This window comes from Hyperoodon ampullatus (genome assembly GCF_949752795.1).
Source record: "Hyperoodon ampullatus genome assembly, chromosome: 2".
NCBI lineage: Eukaryota > Metazoa > Chordata > Mammalia > Artiodactyla > Ziphiidae > Hyperoodon > Hyperoodon ampullatus.
In genome coordinates this window covers 142,532,323-142,553,236 of record NC_136915.1, presented here as the reverse complement: position 1 = coordinate 142,553,236, position 20,914 = coordinate 142,532,323, and positions in this window count along the sequence as shown.

Sequence of the window (20,914 nt, the reverse complement as noted above, 5' to 3'; positions counted from 1 at the left end):
GAGTCTGTATGACTTAAAATATTTACTCGCTGGTGCTTTACAGAAAAAATTTACTGATCTCTACCCTATATCATTATTGGACGTCTTTGTTACAGCAGTCTAACAGGCCCTTGGCTAAGGCAGTACAACCAAAAGTGCTCACTACAGGAGACACAATAACGTACTTTAAATTCTGATGATAAATAACTTATTCCCAGTAAATAGCACCTGCCACATGGTACCACTCACTTCAGGTGACTGTCAACCTCAGACTTGCTGATCCAGCAACATTGCACAAGGCAGCCTGTGGAAAACTTTTCAGTAGAGGTTAGTAGACCGGGGACAAATATATATTTTATTCCTACTCAATGGTTTGTTTTCTTTGGCAGAAGATGGATCAGCTATCATGTCTTAGCTCTGAGCAGAGACAGAAACCATTCCCATACTTATTTCAGGGATGCTCAGCACCCCAGGGAGCAGCCCTCCGATCCACCCCTAATAGGCCTGTAGACACTGTTTTGGGTGCTTCTCTCATGCTGTTTCTGCCTGCCCACCCCTGGCTATAGCTGACCAGGGCCCTGGAGCCAGAGCAGAGGTGCCTGCTGGTCCTGGGGGTTCTCACAAGACAGGGCTCTTTACATTCTCCTTTGGGGACAGTTCTGACCCATCAGTAAATGTGACACTCCATGAGTCTTGAAGTCACCTCTGGAGGGAAATGCCCCAGTAGTGCTGAAGATCTGAAGGGTCGGTGTTGACACAGGCTCTGAGGTGAGGGAGCGAAATTCCTTAGGCCAACTTTAGCCAACAGCTCAAGGGTGGAGCCCAAGCACTGGGGAGTATGACGTGTGGATTTGAATCTCAGCCTGGCCGCTAGCTAACGATGTGATCTTACGCAAGTTGCTTAACTTTCGTGTGCTTCCAATTGGGCTGATAACCGTAGCACCTCTCTCACTGGGCTGTTATGAACTTGACAGGAGATCTTGCTCAGCAAATGTTAGCGCTTGGCTCCAGACTCTTAAACTCCCTATCATTACAAGCTTTAATAGACTAGATAAAATAGTTTGGATGTGCAAGTGCAAGGAGGCCTTTGTGAGAAACAAGTCTGCCAGGAGATAATTCCCAAGGTTTCTGACTGTATCAGAATTCTCGGTGTACAGGACAGAGCAGGGCCAAGGGGAGGAGTGGGAAGGGAGAGAGAGGACTGTCCAGTAGCTTCCTTTCACTAAAAGTTACTGGTCAGAGAATGGATGCTCACCAGACCTGAAAAAGTCATCTCTGGGCCTGATCTGCACGTGAACCTTGAACTCTTGAAATGGTTTATCCTCCTAACCAAGAGTAGCATTCCAGCCTGCCTAAGCTCTTGGAAAATGCCCATTTAAGGTTGCTGAGAAGGACCTGGCCAAACCTTCCTTATCCTTGAAACTTGGCTTCACCATCACCTCTCCAGGGAGGCCTGGGCTGGGGAAGCCCCCATGCCTCCCCACATGGCACCTTGCGTACTCCCGTCATAGGTTCATCTCTTTTTGCAATTTGTTCAACAAATACTTATTGAGGGCCTACCATGTGCAGTTCTTTGTTTATTGTCTGTCTTCCCACTGTACTCCCCGAGTGAGGGCAAGGGCTCGCTTGCCACCACCGGCTGGTCCTCAGATCTTCTGAACAACAGTCATGACTATTCATGACTATTGGTCAGTGAATGACTGAGGCCCCCAGTGCTTTGTGACTCTAAGTATAGTCACAACTAACATAAATTCAGTGCTGTCGGCCTTCCAGGAGTGATGTAATTGCTGTCTATGTATTCAGCGACTCTGTGAAATAGAGGTTCCCATCCCACTTGGACAGACAAGGAAATGGAAGCTCCCAGCTCTCGTCCTGCCTGACCTCACACAGCTGATGGCTGAGATCTGTGTGGCTCCACGTCCTTACCATCCATCATACGGCTAACCAGCCATGTGCTACCCATGCTGGCTGCCCCTCGCTGGCTGGAGACATAGATATTATTTCAGATCTTTGATTAGGCATAGAAAACTAACGCAGTGGACTCCGAGCTTCAGTGTTTTCAAGGTACGGTTGTGCAAGCGAATCCTGGGCCAGCCTCCACCTCCCAGGTCAAGGAGGGTCGGGAGTTGTTTACACTAACATAACAGACTATGAAGAAGAGCAGCCCAGCTGGCATTCCTGCCTCTGGAAGACCAGATATGAGATGATGTCACCCTCCATGGGGATGTCATGCGGCTAGATGATGGGGACCCCAAGAAGTCTCCTTCAGATGACAGCCTCCCTACTCTGAGGCCCTACAAGCTGGGGAGCTTAGGCTCCCAAACATTCACAGCATTTGCAGGGCCCCCTGCCTGAGTGTCAGCCGGCTGCGGCCCCTCCCAGAAGCCCAGGGCCTACGAACCAACCCCGGGTAAGGCATCCTGCTGTGACCTCCCCTGGGAAAAGGAATGCAAAACACCTGAAACTGATCTCCATTTTCTGCAAGTCACAAGTTAGCCTTGGCCCCAGGGAAGGGAGTGGCGGGATGGACTAGAAAATCACAGAGAAGCAAACAGTCCACCGGAGAAAGGGGGAGCCCTCCTGCCTTCAACACCTCTGGAGACCAGGGGGAGGATGGGGAAAGTGCAGAAGCAGGGTTGGGCAGGGAGTTTAATCAACTCAACTCTACTTGAGTTTCTAGTTACCTTCTCAGAGGAAGTTAGGGACTACCGACCAGGGCAGGAGTGGGGCGGGGTGTGGGGGTGGACGGGGGGTGGAGGGCAGTATGAGAGCTCCGTTCGGTTCTAAAACTTTGCAGCTTCATGCTTGCTATTTTGATGATCCCTTTCCTGATTTCCCAGAGGAAAGCCAGCCCAGGGAAGGAGGTAGAAAGTAGTCAGCATTCCACTACCCAGCTCTGTCCTGGGCCAGGCCCCGGTGGGGAGGGGGGGAATGCGGGAGTGGGTGACAGCTTTCCTGGAGAGACAGGATATTCAGCAAGGTCCCTGGGGCTTGATCAGGGAAAAAAGGCAGGAGTCACGAGTGGGGCCTGTGGGCCTGAGAGGGGGCCTGGAGTGGTGCAGTGGCAGGTCCATGGCCAGGGCTGGGGCCTGAGGGGTGGGTTCCATAATGACATAGAGCCCAGGACAGTAGAAACAGCCTGACTCAGAAATCTCCATCTGCATGTGAATCCTTCCCCCTCCAGCTAGTGATCCACTAGCTGTATGGCCTTCCTCCACCCCCATCCATCGTGTCCAAGCCTCAGTTTCCCCAGCTGTAAAATGGAGATAATCTAGTAATTGTGATGAAAAATGTGAACTATGACATGTTATAGCCAATACAGAGTCTAATGGAGAGTAAAGGCTCAATAAATGCTCGTTGTCCTGTGGCCTCCACCCCCTTCTCCCCACCTCCCTCACTCCAGACCCTTCGACATACCAAGCCAAGGTTAAGGCTGCAGCCCACAGTGAGAGCATGGTCACATCTGTGGGACGTTCACTGCCCCACACGCCCCTGAATCTTTGAGGCTGCTCTCCTTGGCTTGGGCTGATGTCCATGGACTCGGTGGCCCAGAAAGCACGGGCTACACCAAGGCTTGGCAACTGGGTGTCTGTCCCCCGGCGCCCTCTGGCAGCCTGAGCTGTCCCCACGGTCATCGCCCTAGGCCTTGGCATTGTATGGGCAGATGATGTGAACCCAAGCTTCGCTCCTGCACAGAGTTTGCCAGCCTCACGGCACTCCTGCCAGCCTGCCCCTGCCCCTGGTCCCGGCCAAGGTTCACCTGGGCAGGCTGTGTTCCCACTTTTGCACCTCATCCTGCTCAGAGGGGACGGCTGCTGAGGGAGGGGGAGATGCTTGGGCCAGAGCTGCCCCGACAGGCTGGTGTGGTGGGAACGCTAGGTCTCTTCTGGGCTCTTGCCACCCCAAGCCTGGCATTCAGCCCCAAGCTGGCTGGCGGCCAGCTTCCTGCGTCTCGTTTGCTTATCACTATTTGTTTGGGAGGCTTCTGGGAGGTGAGTCTCCACCTGAGGGAAATCTTTGACTCTGGGGACTTGTGATGGCCGAGACTTTGAACTCTCAAGAAAGCCCAGCACACAGCTGGCCACCTCAGGCCTGGGGGTGGGGACACACTTGACCTCAGGGCCGTGGCTATGACAGCAGGCTCCTCGCAGGCTTCTCCAAAGTAGCACATGATCAGAAGAAGCTGAGCCCTCCCAAGAGCTCATCCATGGAACCTGCCCAAAGCAGCTCCATCCAGGCACCAGTGTTGCGTGCGTCTCTTTCTGAAAAGAGAAATTATAAGCATTTTGTATTCTTCCCACAATTCATTTGGATTTGTTTGACTATAAAAGGAGCACCTAGAGGAAGATAATTCAAGTAAATTGTGGACATGTTCCTGTGATGACCGATCAGCAGAAACCCCAAACTTACCCCAGTTTGAGAGGCAAGGGTGAAGAAGTATCTTTTGTAAAATCTCTGCTTGATAAATAACTTTTAAAAGCACAAATCAGCCATTAAAAAGAGTGAAATAATGCCATTTGCAGCAACATGGATGGACCTAGAGATTGTCATATTGAGTGAAGTCAGACAGAGAAAGACAAATATGGTGTGATATAGCTTATATGTGGAATCTAAAAAAAAAAAAAAGAAAAAAAACGATACAAATGAACTTGTTTACAAAACAGAAACAGACTCGCAGACTTAGAGAACGAACTTATGGTTACCAAGAAGGAAGGGTTGGGGGAGAGGGAGAGTTAGGGCGTTTGGGATTGACATGTACACACTGCTGTATTTAAAATGGATAACCAGCAAGGACCTGCTATATAGCACAGGGAACTCTGCTCAATATTATATAACAACCTAAATGGGAAAAGAATTTGAAAAAGAATAGATACATGTATATGTGTAAATGAATCACTTTGCTGTACACCTGGAACTAACACAACAGTGTTAATCAACTATACTCCAATATAAAATTAAAAGTTTTTAAAAATGTGGTAGAATCATAAAAGAAGCAGGTTTAACATAGTGAATTTGCAAAGAATAAAGAAAAAAAAAAACTCAAGTTATTCCCTTCACAGAGATAACTGTTTTGGTGTATATTTTGCTAGGTTCAAGCTATCATACTATATACACTTTTGAATACTTTGGGTCATGGTTAGCATTCTAACCTAAACATTTCCCCAAATCAATCAATTAATGTTCACTGAGATAATTTAAAAAATTTTAATGGCTGCATAGAGTCCACCATGTGGTTGAACAAGTTTTTTTATCCATTCCCCTTTTGACATTTAGGTTGTTTCTACTTTTTGCTTCTATAAAAAAATGTTTAGTAAACATCTTTGCACATTGATCTGAGAACATACTTAGGATTGACATCCTAGTGGTGGAATTGCTGAGTCACAGGGCAAGAACCTTCTAAGGCTCCTGGCACATCCTGCCTTTGCTGGTTTCTTCCTTTGCTTCTATGAAAACCATTCCCACCCTGAGATCAGGGAGGTTATACCTGAAATTTCAGTAATGTTATGAACTTGTCATTACATGTTTGGATTATAATCCATCTGGAGTAATCATAACACCAATAATAATACTAGGAAATATTTATCAGGTGTGTTCTATACTAAAAACTTGACATGCATTATCTCACATACACCTACAATTATGTTACAAGGCAGGAACTATAGCCCTTCTTACTATAAAGAAACAGAGATTTTGAATTTAATCTGGTACATGGGATGAGGTAGGGATTTAGCTTTATTTCCCCACATTACTTGAACATCTTTTACTAAACAGCTAATCTTTCCCACACTGATTTGAACATCACATTCCTCATATACTACTAATTTTCTCTAATACATAGGGTCTGTTCCCGGGCTTTCTCTTTTCCATTGAGCTGCCTGTCCTGATTCCATTCCTCTCTGTATTCATCTCTGAAGCTTTATAATGTGTTTTAATATCTGGGAATGTAAATCCACACTATTCTTTTCTTCCCCCAAATTTCATGACTCCATTTATATGTTTATTTTTCCAAGCGAATTGTTCCATGTAAATTCATGTGTCAGATTTAAAAAACAAACAAAAAACCTTAGATATTTTTATTAGAATTGCATAAAAGTTATAAATTTGAGCAAATGGCATTTTACAGTAATGAGTTCTCAACATGGCGTGTTTTACCATTTATTTAATGTCCCTCAGTGTAGTTTGGCAGATTTTTTATTATGAGTATTGTGCATTTCCTGTAAGCTTTACACCTTGGTGTGGCTATTGTAAATGGGACCTTTTGCATTACAGGTCTTCAAGCCTGGTGTTTGCTGCCCAGACAGTCCCAGATTCAAGGGCAACTAAACACCTGGGGACAGCCAAGTTCCCAGCCTGGCCCAGCTCCTGGCCACAACTTTGCCCAGCAAATCCCAGAACCCAACAAGAGGAGGCTTCACTGGGTGGGTACAGCTGCAGGCAGGAGCACAGAGGGGTTTTAGCTGCTTATTTTAAAGCAGTGGTTCTTACTGTCTGGGGTCAGAGAGAGTTTGGTGAAGATTATGGACTTTATCTCAGAAAGATGCTCAAATGCTGCCAATACTTCCTGAGGATTCATGGAACCCAAACACATCCAAGGACTGTAATTAACATCCTGCATTAAAAGGTTGATCCAGCTATGAATTCCTCCAGGTGGGTGGTGCTGAGGACAAAGTGCTTGAGCCTGTGTGACCTTGGGTGAGTCACTTCCCTCTCTGAATCTTTATTTTCTCCTAGAGAGTCAATTACCTGCCCAGTCCTGTGATAGCAGTGTCTGGGAATCAACTGAGCTTGTGTTTGTAAAAGTGCTTGGAAAACTGCAGCTAAATATGAGGAAGGTAAGAGACAATTAATGCCAGGAAAGGGAGTATGATGAGGCCCAGCTCTGATGGGCAGTGAAGGCATCTGAGTTTCTTAGAGAGCGTTATTGGCTCCCATGCCACCACTGCCCCCTGTGAACTTGGCCTTTGCCCCGAGGAATGGCTGATGAAGGCCTTCAAGGCTCTCCACTTCTGAGGTTACGAGACTGTTATGCTGACCCAGCTAAAAACCACAATTAAGTAGCTGGACGTTGGAAGAGAAGTGTCAGGGCTTGCGGTTCAGGGATATCAGTACCTGGGTTGTTATAAAAATTAATAATTAATCTTTTCCTGCGTGCTGGAGGCCAGCAGCCAGGAGCCTTCAAGAGGCCTTGCACAGGGTGACTGGGTGCAGGACCAGCTGTCAGGTGCCTGACAACCCTGGGCCAGCCCTCCTCTCGGACCCTGCAGGGCCCCACTGTAAAATGAAGGGCTATACTGCATGAAAGTGAATTCACAGCTGAAAAATTCTGCAAAATGTAGTAATACACTTACAATTATGCCTTACGAGAGACTTTAAAGGCCTTCCAAGCTGTTCTCCGGCTCCCAGCAGCTGATGCCACCTGACTTCATGACCCAGCTTGAACTTCGGGCTCCAGACCCATCAGCCTGCTTGTGTGTGTGTGTGTGTGTGTGTGTGTGTGTGTGTGTGTGTGTTGCGGGAGGGGGGATGTGTGTGGGGGGGCGGGGGGTGAGAGTGAGGGGGGTAGAGAGGGAGAGGAGGGGAAAAGGGCAGGTCACTAGGAACCTCTTTCTAAATACAGAGGGCAAAAATAATAATAATAATAAAATAAAATAAATACAAATAAATACAAATGGCTGCTCCCTCCTCCCCAGGGTAAACCTGGATGGGAGAGGAGACATGCCACATGGGTCTTCCACCCACGAACCTCCACAGCACCAGCATCTCCAGGGCAGAGGGAAGAGGGCAGAGAGCAGGGCAGCAAGGGGATTCTCGGGGGTATTTTGAACACCCCACCTCAAACACGCCCCAAGCGCTGTCCTTCTTCCAGCCTCTCCTTGGAGAGTGAGCCACACGCAGCATGGAATGGCTCTCTGAGCTTCCAGTAACTGGCTCGGTGGCTGGCATACAGCAGAAGCTTAATAAAAGACTCCGAGACAAATGAATGAGGCTTTCTCCCACGCTTTGCTGAAACCTCCTCATATCCTTCCTCTGCTCCCTCTCTGACAATCTGTCTCCTCTCTGGATTTCTGCTCAAATTGGACAGACCTCCAACTGAAGCATCACCCCTCCCAGGTTTGTGGTCCCAGCCCTGCATCCCTGTGTCTCTGCTGAGCCCACGAAACGCTGCCTGTGTATGCGCTCTCTTTCAAGGCAGCAAGGACTCTGTGGATCAGCATTACAGATCATCTTTGTTATGCCTGCTTAAAAAAAATGAGTACACTTGGCCCAGATGAGCAAAGTTGTGGCCTCTGTTACCTGTAACGCATCTAATAAATATTGTCACAATCTCCACCTGGTAGGGAGGGTAGTGAGAGAAACGTTCACTAGGCTAATTGACTTTAATTGACTGGTTGGGGTGAATACTCAGTGAATTCAAAGTTCAACTCTAATGAGCCATTTCGCCTCTCCCAGTGCCCTTGGTAATGAGGCGTCAGGAGTAGTAGCCCTCCTGCGTTGCTCAGGGTTCTGGTGGGGACAGATCCCCAGCTGGTCCCTCCATGGCTCTCTGCTCTGGGTGATTGTCTGTCTGGTCCATGAGCTAGGATGGCCAGTCTGTCCCTGCGGTCCCAGGGACACTTCCTGCCGGCATCCATGGCGGGTGTAACCCTTGGCCTGTTCTCTTGGCACACAGACATGTTCCCAAAAGCTCTGCTGACTCTCAAAGCATGGCTGTAACTCCTATTCAGCCCAAGACCCTTGTGTAGCCCTATGGACCCAGCCAGATTCTTTTTTATTTTTATTAAAAAATAAATTTTTTTTCGCCACGCCACACGGCTTGTGGGATCTTAGTTCCCCAACCAGGGATTGAACCCAGGTCCTCAGCAGTGAAAGCGCAGAGTCCTAACCACTGGACCACCAGGGAATTCCCCCCAGCCAGATTCTTATTGGAACCCTGCCATGGGGACATGAAGCAAGCTGGGTCTCTTCCAGTCTCTTCTACATCATGTGGTGCCCAGGGCTTATGGCAAACCGGGCACCCTCTAACCCCTGCACTGCCATAGTTCCCAGCACAGGGCTTCCTCTACCCAAAAACCCTCCCACTACCAGAGTTCTAAATGGGGATCGGAACCCAAAGACCCTCTGCTTTTGCCTTTCCCCTCTGTCTATTCAGCTTCCCTCCTCACTCTGGGACTTCCGCCTTGAGCAAGAAGGCCAGCACATCCCCGACCTCGGCCCATCTTCTTCCCGCAATTCCCTGGCCAGGCGGGGAGGGTTATTCTTGCTTCACTTTTCACCTTGCTATCCCTCACACCCTTGTTGCCAGCGTGGTCCATGGACAAGCAGCATCAGTATCACCTGGGACCCTGGTAGAAATGCAGATTCTCAGGCCCCACCCAGACTTACTTAATTGGAATTTGCATTTCAACAAGATGCCCAGGTGATTCGTGTGCACATTATAGTCTGAGAAGCACAATTGCTCACATTACATCATGGGTGCTTTCTGTCTTCTTTGATGTCAGACTCTATAATTTGGTCCTCTTGGCCTGGTTCTTAACATATTCATGGGAGCTCAGCAAGTTTGGGAAATCCTTTTCCTTCTTGCTGAAACCCAACTTCTGAATGCTGCAGACTCAAAAATCTTGCATCAGTGCCTTGGAAGTCACAAGCTGAACGGCGACTTTTTCTTTCCCTCAACATTTTTTTTTTTTTTCTTATACAGCAGATTCTTATTAGTCATCCATTTTACACATATTAGTGTATACATGTCAATCCCAATCTCCCAAATCATCACACCACCATCATCACCCCCTCTGCAGCTTTCCCCCCTTGGTGTCCATATGTTTGCTCTCTACATCTGTGTCTCAATTTCTGCCCTGCAAACCAGTTCATCTGTACCATTTTTCTAGGTTCCACATATATGCGTTAATATACAAATTTTGTTTTTCTCTTTCTGACTTACTTCACTCTGTATGACTGTCTCTAGATCCATCCATGTCTCTACAAATGACCCAATTTCATTCCTTTTTATGGCTGAGTAATATTCCATTGTATATGTGTACCACAACTTCTTTATCCATTCGTCTGTCGATGGGCATTTAGGTTGCTTCCATGACCTGGCTATTGTAAATAGTGCTGCAATGAACATTGAGGTGCATGTGTCATTTTGAATTCTGGTTTTCACTGGGTATATGCCCAGTAGTGTGATTGCTGGATCATATGGTAATTCTATTTTTAGTTTTTTAAGGAACCTCCATACTGTTCTCCATAGTGGGTGTATCAATTTACATTCCCACCAACAGTGCAAGAGGGTTCCCCTTTATCCACACCCTCTCCAGCATTTGTTGTTTGTAGATTTTCGGATGATGCCCATTCTAACTGGTGTGAGGTGATACCTCATTGTATTCTTGACTTGCATTTCTCTAATAATTAGTGATGTTGAGCAGCTTTTCATGTGCTTCTTGTCCATCTGTATGTCTTCTTTGGAGAAATGTCTATTTAGGTCTTCTGCTCATTTTTAGATTGGGTTGTTTTCTTAGTATTGAGCTGCATGAGCTGTTTATATATTTTGGAGATTAATCCTTTGTCCGTTGATTCATATGCAAATATTTTCTCCCATTCTGAGGGTTGTCTTTTCGTCTTGTTTATGGTTTCCTTCGCTGTGTAAAAGCTTTGAAGTTTCATTAGGTCCCATTTGTTTATTTTTGTTTTTATTTCCATTACTCTAAGAGGTGGATCAAAAAAGATCTTGCTAGGGCTTCCCTGGTGGCACAGTGGTTGAGAGTCCACCTGACGATGCAGGGGACACAGGTTCATGCCCCAGTCCAGGAGGATCCCACATGCCACAGAGCGGTTGGGCCCATGAGCCATGGCCGCTGAGCCTGCGCGTCCAGAGCCTATGCTCTGCAACAGGAGAGGTCACAACAGTGAGAGGCCCGCGTCCCGCCAAAAAAAAAAAAAAAAAAAAGCAGGGAAAAAAGATCTTGCTGTGATTTATCTCAAAGAGTGTTCTTTCTATGTTTTCCTCTAAGAGTTTTACAGTGTCCAGTCTTACATTTAGGTCTCTAATCCATTTTGAGTTTATTTTTGTGTATGGTGTTAGGGAGTGTTCCAATTTCATTCTTTTACATGTAGCTGTCCAGTTTTCCCAGCACCACTTATTGAAGAGACTGTCTTTTCTCGATTGTATATCTTTGCCTCCTTTGTCATAGATTAGTTGACCACAGGTGCGTGGGTTTATCTCTGGGTTTTCTATCCTGTTCCATTGATCTATATTTTTGTTTTTGTGCCAGTACCATACTGTCTTGATTACTGCAGCTTTGTAGTATAGTCTGAAGTCAGGGAGTTTGATTCCTCCAGCTCCGTTTTTTTCCCTCAAGACTACTTTGGCTATTTGGGGTCTTTTGTGTCTCCATACAAATTTTAAGATTTTTTGTTCTAGTTCTGTAAAAAATGCCATTGGTAATTTGATAGGGACTGCACTGAATCTATAGATTGCTTTGGGTAGTATAATCATTTTCACAATATTGATTCTTCCAATCCAAGAACATGGTATATCTGTCCATCTGTTTCTATCATCTTTAATTTCTTTCATCAGTATCTTATAGTTTTCTGCATACAGGTCTTTTGCCTCCCTAGGTAGGTTTATTCCTAGGTATTTTATTCTTTTTGTTGCAGTGGTAAATGGGAGTGTTTCCTTAATTTCTCATTCAGATTTTTCATCATTAGTGCATAGGAATGCAAGAGATTCCTGTGCATTAATTTTGTATCCTGCAACTTTACCAAATTCATTGATTAGCTCTAGTAGTTTTCTGGTGGCATCTTTAGGATTCTCTGCGTATAGTATCATGTCATCTGCAAACAGTGACAGATTTACTTCTTCTTTTCCAATTTGTATTCATTTTATTTCTTTTTTTTCTCTGGTTGCCGTGGCTAGGACTTCCGAAACTATGTTGAATAACAATGGTGAGAGTGGACATCCTTGTCTTGTTCCTGATCTTAGAGGAAATACTCTCAGTTTTTCACCATTGAGAATGATGTTTGCTGTGGGTTTGTCATATATGGCCTTTATAATTTTGAGGTAGTTTCCCTCTATGCCCACTATCTGGAGAGCTTTTATCATAAATGGGTGTTGAATTTTGTCAAAAGCTTTTTCTGCATCTATTGACATGATCATATGGTTTTTATTCTTCAGTTTGTTAATATGGTATATCACATTGATTGATTTGCATATATTGAAGAATCCGTGCATCCCTGGGATAAAACCCACTTGATCATGGTGTAAGATCCTTTTAATGTGTTGTTGGATTCTGTTTGCTAGTATTTTGTTGAGGATTTTTCCATCTATATTCATCAGTGATATTGGTCTGTAAATTTCTTTTTTTGTAGTATCTTTGTCTGGTTTTGGTATCAGGATGATGGTGGCCTCATAGAATGAGTTTGAGAGTGTTCCTTCCTCTTCAATTTTTTGGAAGAGTTTGAGAAGGATGGGTGTTAGCTCTTCTCTAAATGTTTGATAGAATTCATCTGTAAAGCCATCTTGTCCTGGACTTCTGTTTGTTGGAAGATTTTTAATCAGAGTTTCAGTTGCATTACTTGTGATTGGTCTGTTCATATTTTCTATTGCTTCCTGGTTCAGTCTTGGAAAGTTATACCTTTCTAAGAATTCGTCCATTTCTTCCAGGTTGTCCACTTTATTGGCATAGAGTTGTTTGTAGTAGTCTCAAGATGCTTTGTATTTCTGTGGTGTCTGTTGTAACTTCTCCTTTTTCATTTCTAATTTTATTGATTTGAGTCCTCTCCCTCTTTTTCTTGATAGCTTGGCTAATGGTTTATCAGTTGTGTTTATCTTCTCAAAGAACCAGCTTTTAGTTTATTGATCTTTGCTATTGTTTTCTTTGTTTCTATTTCATTTATTTCTGTTCTGATCTTTATGGTTTCTTTCCTTCTGCTAACTTTGGGCTTTGTTTGTTCTTCTTTCTCTAGTTTCTTTAGGTGTAAGGTTATATTGTTTATTTGAGATTTTTCTTGTTTCTTGATGTAGGCTTGTATTGCTATAAACTTCCCTCTTAGAACTGCTTTTGCTGCATCCCATAGGTTTTGGATTGTCGTGTTTTCATTGTCATTTGTCTCTAGGTATTTTTTGATTTCCTCTTTGGTTTCTTCAGTGATCTCTTGGTTATTTAGTAACGTATTGTTTAGCCTCCATGTGTTTGTATTTTTTACATTTTTCCCCTGTAATTGATTTCTAATCTCATAACACTGTGGTGAGAAAAGATGCTTGATATGATTTAAATTTTCTTAAATTTACTGAGGCTTGATTTGTGACCCAAGATGTGATCTATCCTGGAGAATGTTCCATGTGCACCTGAGAAGAAAGTGTAATCTGCTGTTTTTGGATGGAATGTCCTATAAATATCAATTAAATCTATCTGGTCTATTGTGTCATTTAAAGCTTGTGTTTCCTTATTAATTTTCTGTGCAGATGATCTGTCCATTGGTGTATGTGAGCTGTTAAAGTCCCCCACTATTATTGTGTTACTGTTGATTTCCTCCTTTATAGCTGTCAGCAGTTGCCTTATGTATTGTGATGCCTCCTATGTTGGGTGCATATATGTTTATAATTGTTATTTCTTCTTCTCGGATTGATCCCTTGATCATTATGTAGTGTCCTTCCTTGTCTCTTGTAGCATTCTTTATTTTAAAGTCTATTTTATCTGATATGAGTATTGCTACTCCAGCTTTCTTTTGATTTCCTTTTGCATGGAATATATCTTTTTTCATCCCCTCACTTTCAGTCTGTATGTGTCCCTAGGTCTGAAGTGGGTCACTTGTAGACAGCATATATATGGGTCTTGTTTTTGTATCCATTCAGCGAGCCTGTGTCTTTTGGTTGGAGCATTTAATCCATTCATGTTTAAGGTAATTATCGATATGTATGTTCCTATGACCATTTTCTTAATTGTTTTGGGTTGTTTTTGCAGGTCCTTTTCTTCTCTTGTGTTTCCTACTTAGAGAAGTTCCTTTAGCATTTGTTGTAGAGCTGGTTTGGTGTTGCTGAATTCTCTTAGCTTTTGCTTGTCTGTAAAGCTTTTGATTTCTCCATCGAATCTGAATGAGATCCTTGCCAGGTAGAGTAATCTTGGTTGTAGTTTCTTCCCTCTCATCACTTTAAATATGTCATGCCACTCCCTTCTGGCTTGTAGAGTTTCTGCTGAGAAATCAGCTGTTAACATTATGGGAGTTCCCTTGTATGTTATTTGTCGCTTTTCCCTTGTTTCTTTCAGTCATTTTTCTTTGTCTTTAACTTTTGTCAATTTGATTACTATGTGCCTCGGTGTGTTTCTCTTTGAGTTTATCCTGTATGGGACTCTCTCCTCTTCCTGGACTTGGGTGGCTAGTTCCTTTCCCATGTTAGGGAAGTTTTCGACTATAATCTCTTCACATATTTTCTCTGGTCCTTTCTCTCTCTTCTCCTTCTGGGACCTCTATAACGCGAATGTTATTGCATTTAATGTTGTCTCAGAGGTCTCTTAGACTGTCTTCATTTCTTTTCATTCTTTTTTCTTTATTCCGTTCTGCAGAAGTGAATTCCACCATTCTGTCTTCCAAGTCATTTATCCATTCTTCTGCCTCAGTTATTCTGCTATTGATTCCTTCTAGTGTATTTTTCATTTCAGTTATTGTATTGTTCATCTCTATTTGTTTGTTCTTTAATTCTTCTAGGTCTTTGTTAAACATTTCTTGCATCTTCTCAATCTTTGCCTCCATTCTTTTTCCAAGGTCCTGGCTCATCTTCACTATCATTATTCTGAATTCTTTTTCTGGAAGGTTGCGTATCTCCACTTCATTTAGTTGTTTTTCTGGGGTTTTAGCTTGTTCCTTCATCTGGTACATAGCCCTCTGCTTTTCATCTTGTCTCTTTCTGTGAATGTGGTTTTTGTTCCACAGGCTGTGGGATTGTAGTTCTTCTTGCTTCTGCTATCTGCTCTCTGGTGGATGAGGCTATCTAAGAGGCTTGCACAAGGTTCCTGATGGGAGGGACTGGTGGTATCTCTCAACATTCTTACTGTAACAGGCCTGATCCTCCCCAAGGCATGCTTCTTGAAAATAGGGGTGGGGAAAGAGGCAAAGTTACAGGACTGTGAAAGAGAAAAACACACTATTTCAAAAACTGTTCTCCCAGTTATCACAGCTTTCAGTGACTCAAGCTTGGGTGATGCCAGTATCCCACATGGGGGATAGAAGGTCCTCTTCACAAGGGTGCAAAGGGGGGACTCTCTCACCTTAGCACCCCGATGGCCCCACATTTCCTGAGCAAGCAGACTGCCTTTATTTTCTAGGCCAATAGGGGAAAACCAAGCATTTTCCCCCTTTTGTTTTGGCTGCTAGGAAGTTTAAAGTCAAATTTGTGGCCCAACAATAGTAAGTGTTTAATTACGTGCAGTCCTCACACTGAACCCATTCTTGGCTCCATCCTTCTTCCTTAATTTTAATGTATGCATTTTATTTTCTTATAAGCCACTTTAAAATCTTTCCTGAAGTCAGGGGGAATAAATTCATGGGCAGGTACAATTCTAGGTCCCTGACTACAGTTTGTCCCACTTAACCTTTTTTTTTTTTTAAATGAGATGCTGGTGTTTTTATTTATTTATTTGTTTGTTTGTTTGTTTGTTTATTTTTGGCTGTGTTGGGTCTTTGTTGCTGCATGCAGGCTTTCTCTATTTGCGTTGAGCGGGGGTTACTCTTTGTTGCGGTGTACGGGTTTCTCATTGCGGTGGCTTCTCCTGTTGTGGAGCACGGGCTCTAGGCACATGGGCTTCAGTAGTTGTGGCATGTGGGCTCAGTACTTGTGGCTCTCAGGCTCTAAAGCGCAGGCTCAGTAGTTGTGGCACTCGGGCTTTGTTGCTCTGCAGCATGTGGGAACTTCCCAGACCAGGGCTCAAACCCACATCCCCTACATTGGCAGGCAGCTTCTTAACCTCTGCGCCACCAAGGAAGTCCCTGTCCCACTTAATCTTTTTTCCAGATGAGGAAACTGAAGCTCAGAGAGGTTAAACAAACAGGCCAAAGGCAGGGCCCTTGCTGAGTGTCTAAGTGAGACTCTCAGCTCTCTGTGTTCAGAGTTGACCTCCAGTAGGAAGCCCTTGGACGTGGTTCTCTTGGCAGGTGGGCCAACATTGTGCTGAGAAGGAGCAGAGGGGAGATTCGTGTCAGATTTGTTCCAAACCCTGGGACTCTCCATCAAGCATCATGGGGATTTACCCAGCATGCTCTGGGGCAGCCAGCCCTGCTTGAGAGGATTCCTTTTGCTGGGTCCACCATTTCCCCAGTTTATTGACCAAGAAGGTTCTCAAGGGCCAAGCTGGGGCCAGTGATTCTGTGACTGGAGCAGATAAACTGCCTTGTGGGAATAAGTATTTCAAAGGTGTGTGCCAACCTCATCCCCAAGGCCCTGAGTTCTTGAGACGGGGCTGTGTTCTTCAGATGCTGGGTACTCCAGGTATGCTGTTTTCCTCGACTCGAAGTAAGGCTGCCTTCCTAGAAAGAGTTTGGGATAAATGCAAAAGCTGACACAAAGGAGCTATTCAGAAAAGAATGAAGAGAGTTTATATGCACCAAAAGGAAAGGATTATTGCTAATTGAAAAAAGCAAATAAAAGAGCAGTACATGTATTAAGATCCTATGTGTGAGTGTGTTTTAAATACACATACTCAGATAGATACATATCTGTAGACGCACACACACCACAGACCTCCATACATAGCGACTCCCCACTCAAAAGCCCCTCCCAACCCTGCCACACACAGGAGGTTTAGAAGGAAACACCAAACAGTTAACAGCTGCTTCTGAAAAGAGAGACAGAAAGTGGGATCATGGATGAGAGAACTTTTACTTTTTAATTTTTACTATATATATTTCCATATTGTTAGAATCTTTTTTTTTACTATTGTTTTCTCCACTTTAATTTAAAGAAATGCAAGTTAACAGAGTGCTATTGAAAAATTTGATGGAAACCAATGATATAATTAAATGAGGAACTACTTACATATATAATTAGGAACTGCTTATATGCTCCAAAAACCATAAATCATAAATGCAGAGAAAATGTAGTTTATCAAAGGGCTGAAAACAGAAATAACAAGAAAACATTTTTTAATGGATTAGAATACCACAAAAGGACAAAGACCAAATTTACAATTTACAAAAATAAATCTAAGTTAGATGAATTCCTCCATTAAAGGACAAAGACGTTTAGACTGTGTTTTAAAAAAAAAAACTAATTATATGCTGTTTATCAGAAACTAATTTAGCAAAATTGCAATCAAATTTATAAGTAAACACAACAAAAGTATTTTATGCAAATGCAACTCACAAGAAACAATACCAGTATCAGTGACAGCATACTGATTGTGAACAGTATCAATGTCAGACAAAACTTAATTTTTACAAACATCTTTACACAAAGAGAACCATTTTACTAACAAGGATATAATTCTCAAACCTGAAACTCTCATAAACCTTTAAGTGACAAATAACACTATCTCAATGTATTGAAGGGAAAGGTGTTAGAAATAGGAGAAGAAACAAAAACAATAGCAGTGAAAGATTTTGACACATTTTGAGTTTTTAACAAACTAAACAGATGAATAATAAGCAAGGACATAATTAAATATGCGTATCAAAAGATATACATTATGTATCATTCAGGGTTGTCCAGAGAAAACTAACCATCATGTCTTACAAAAGAACATAGATTTTTTTTGTCTCCTGTAATTCATAGAATGTTTCACTGGTCACATATTAAGCTGCAAAGAAAAATCACATTCTAAAATCTGGTCACAATCTCTGAACAAAATGCAATGGACATATTGTTAAGATTTTTTACATTGATGCTATCACTTCATAATTTAAGGACTTTAAAAACAAATGTATTGAATAAAATCAACTGCTGTGAACATTTCCTGTGAATGTGTGGCTAAGATTACGGAGCACCCAGTGACATCGAGAGGGCCAGCATGTTGTCTCAAGAGAAAGTCGGGGCAGGTGGGAGGGGGAGGGGTTTCCTTCCTAGCTGGGTGTCAAGTGATGGGCAGCCTTAGATGTCTAGGGTTTCAGTAGCTCCAGCAGAGCTGTGGAGCCTCAGAGCCCTGGCTGTGGCCATGGTGTCAGAAATGTAGGAGGAGCCTTGGTGGAGGTAAGCAAGGGTGCCCCTACCGGTCCCTCTGAGTACGGTGTTGAACCCAGCCTTTCAGATGTGGGAGGTTCCCAGGTCGCTGACCTCTGCCCTTCCAGTGTGGGGTGAGCCGGGGTTACGGGGAAGGCGGGCCCTCACACACCCATGGATTCCATCAGCTTTCATCATCCTCCTCGCTGTGCAACCCATCCATCCAATATGGATACATATTTTCCAAGCCATCAAGGCCAATGAATGATAATCCTTTCTTGTTGGAACATAGACATTCTCTCCATTCTTTTCTAATCAGCTTCCTTGCATCATCTTTTGCTTTCATCCTCAGTTCATTCTGGGAGGGAAGCCTTACCTGGAGTCTTTGAGGGATATGGGCTTTATCCTGGAAGGAAAGTCACCTGGAAACAAAATATCTCCAGGGAGGACAGGCCTGAGTAAGGTGGCCCTGGAGAAGATGCTGAAGAAAGAGGGGAAGGCCTGGGGTCCTGTGAGGGTCACTGGAAAACCACCTCTTGGGCACCCCCTCCCCGAACAGTAACCTGTCTCCCCAAGCAAGCAGGTCTGAAAGGCCCCTGGACCCTAACCATGCCGGCTCAGCATCATTCAAGTGTCTTGGGTAAGGCTATGGGTTATCTCACCCTTAACTCATCGTTAGGGGAAACTAGATGGCCTGGGGACAAAGGTGAACTTTTGCTGTCTTGTGGAGGCAGGCCGGTAGAGGGTTACAGTCAAGAGCATGAGATTTGGAGTCAGAAATATTTCAGAAGCCAACCGTGCTTCTTCCCAGCTGTGATCTCTGAGCCTCAGTTACCCCGTGTAGAATGTGACACTATCTCAGGGGGTAAACTTCTCAGGGGGTGTTGTGAGGACTGAATGAAATAATGAGAATAAGGCATTTAACCAAGGCCCACGTGCAATCTCTCAGTAGCAAACCAACTGCACAGGCTGTATGGACAGGGTGGGCTTTCCGGTCTAACAGACCCATGGTGCCACCTTGTGGTTGCTGTCTCTCAGAGCATCTGTTTAATCTTTCTCAAATCCAATGACCCTTTTTCAAATGCCTATGAGCAGGCTGTGCTTGGTGAAATTCATTATTGTTTAAACAATAAAAGACTGTAATGGTAAGTATGGTGTTGATGTCATGCAATGCACCTTAGAAATATCTTAGAAAGTGATGCTGAAGAAGCATCATTTGGGAGGACTCTCCCGTCTCCCCCGTCAAAGAAATCCTCTTCTTAGATTACGACCATCATTGCCCAAATACCCTCAGATGTTCCGAGCTTTACGGGTGGAGATGCATAAGCAAATAAAAACATCTCTCCTCAGTTTCCAAGCTTCTGCCCGCTTTCAAGTCCTGCTCTATCACATCTCCCAGTCAGGTTCGACTTTCCCCTCCCCTACTGATATCTCTTCCCCGACCACATACCCCACTCAAACCTCCCTTTTCCTTTTCTCCTCCACCCCACTTCAACACTAATGACCACCTCTTCTAAAATTGTACCCGCCCAATCCTCCGCCCCTTTCCTGCTTCATTCCTCTCAGTGGCACTCAGCACTGACTCCCCCTACTTGTTTCTTCTTTGTTTACTATCTTGCCCCATTTGAACGGCACCTCCCTGAGGGCAGGGATTTTAGTCTTTCTTCGTTGCTGTAACTTCAGCACCTTAAACAGTGCCTAGCTGTAGTAGGTGCTCAGTAATTGTTGGTTGGTTGATTGAAGGAAGGAATGAAAGCAAAGGTGGAGTCTGAGATAGGGGAAACTAGAGAAGCTCTGCATACCACAGGATTAAAACTGGAAAGAAACCTCATTTCCTAAGGTAGGAAAGGAGTTTCCTAAAGAAAGGGCTGGTTTCACGAGTGTGGGTCCAGTGTAGTCACAGAGGCCTCACACGTAGAAGGAGCTGGCATTCAGAAGGGTCCACCTGGAGTCTAATGCTCTGTGCTTGCAGTCTTGAAATTCATGTGTTACTGAATTCGTGTTTTGTACGTCAAGTCCAATGGGGCAGGGGCGCAGGTATGGGCTCAGGGCCTCAGCTCACATGGTCCCGCCTCCTGCCCCTGGGGCACCGAGCCCCACCCAGCCTCCCACACTCTGTTCCCAGAGGGGCCTCAGCATGGGCAGGGGAAGGGTGCCCAGAAGTTTCTCGGGAGAGGGTATGGCGGCAGCTGCCTCCCAATGCCTTTCCCCCCTCCTGGGCTGGCAGCCCCATAGCATGGCTGGTGGGCAGCCAGCTAGAGGCCTTATCTTGGCAGGGGCGACCCAGGCACCTCGATCAAGGTACAAAGAAAGTCCCAGCTTGGAGGTGTAAGATCCTTGGGGGGACCTATCTGCTGCAGTGGAGGCTGTGGGCTCCACTTCTCCAAACTGGCAGTGTGTAGGGCAGGCGCCAGAGTCATGCGTCCCCAGGCACCTGTCACAGGCATGTGTGTGTGTCTCTTCTGGCCAGCTTGAGTCACAAAATATGAATTACATAATTTCAGTGATCCCACAGATGACCTAAATGTGCTGCTACTTGCATTTAAAACTGGCATCACACTACATAAAAGATGAATAGTAAAGTTCATGCTAATAATTTAAAATTTCAAATTCTCTTTACTTATAAAATTAAATAGCAAACACCACCACAATAAGCAGAGGGACCTTGGAAGAAAGGACAAGGCTTTATATATACCTTTATTTTTATCTATTTATTTATAAACTTTATTTTTGGCTGCGCTGGGTCTTCGTTGCTGCGCGCAGGCTTTCTCTAGTTGTGGCGAGCGGGGG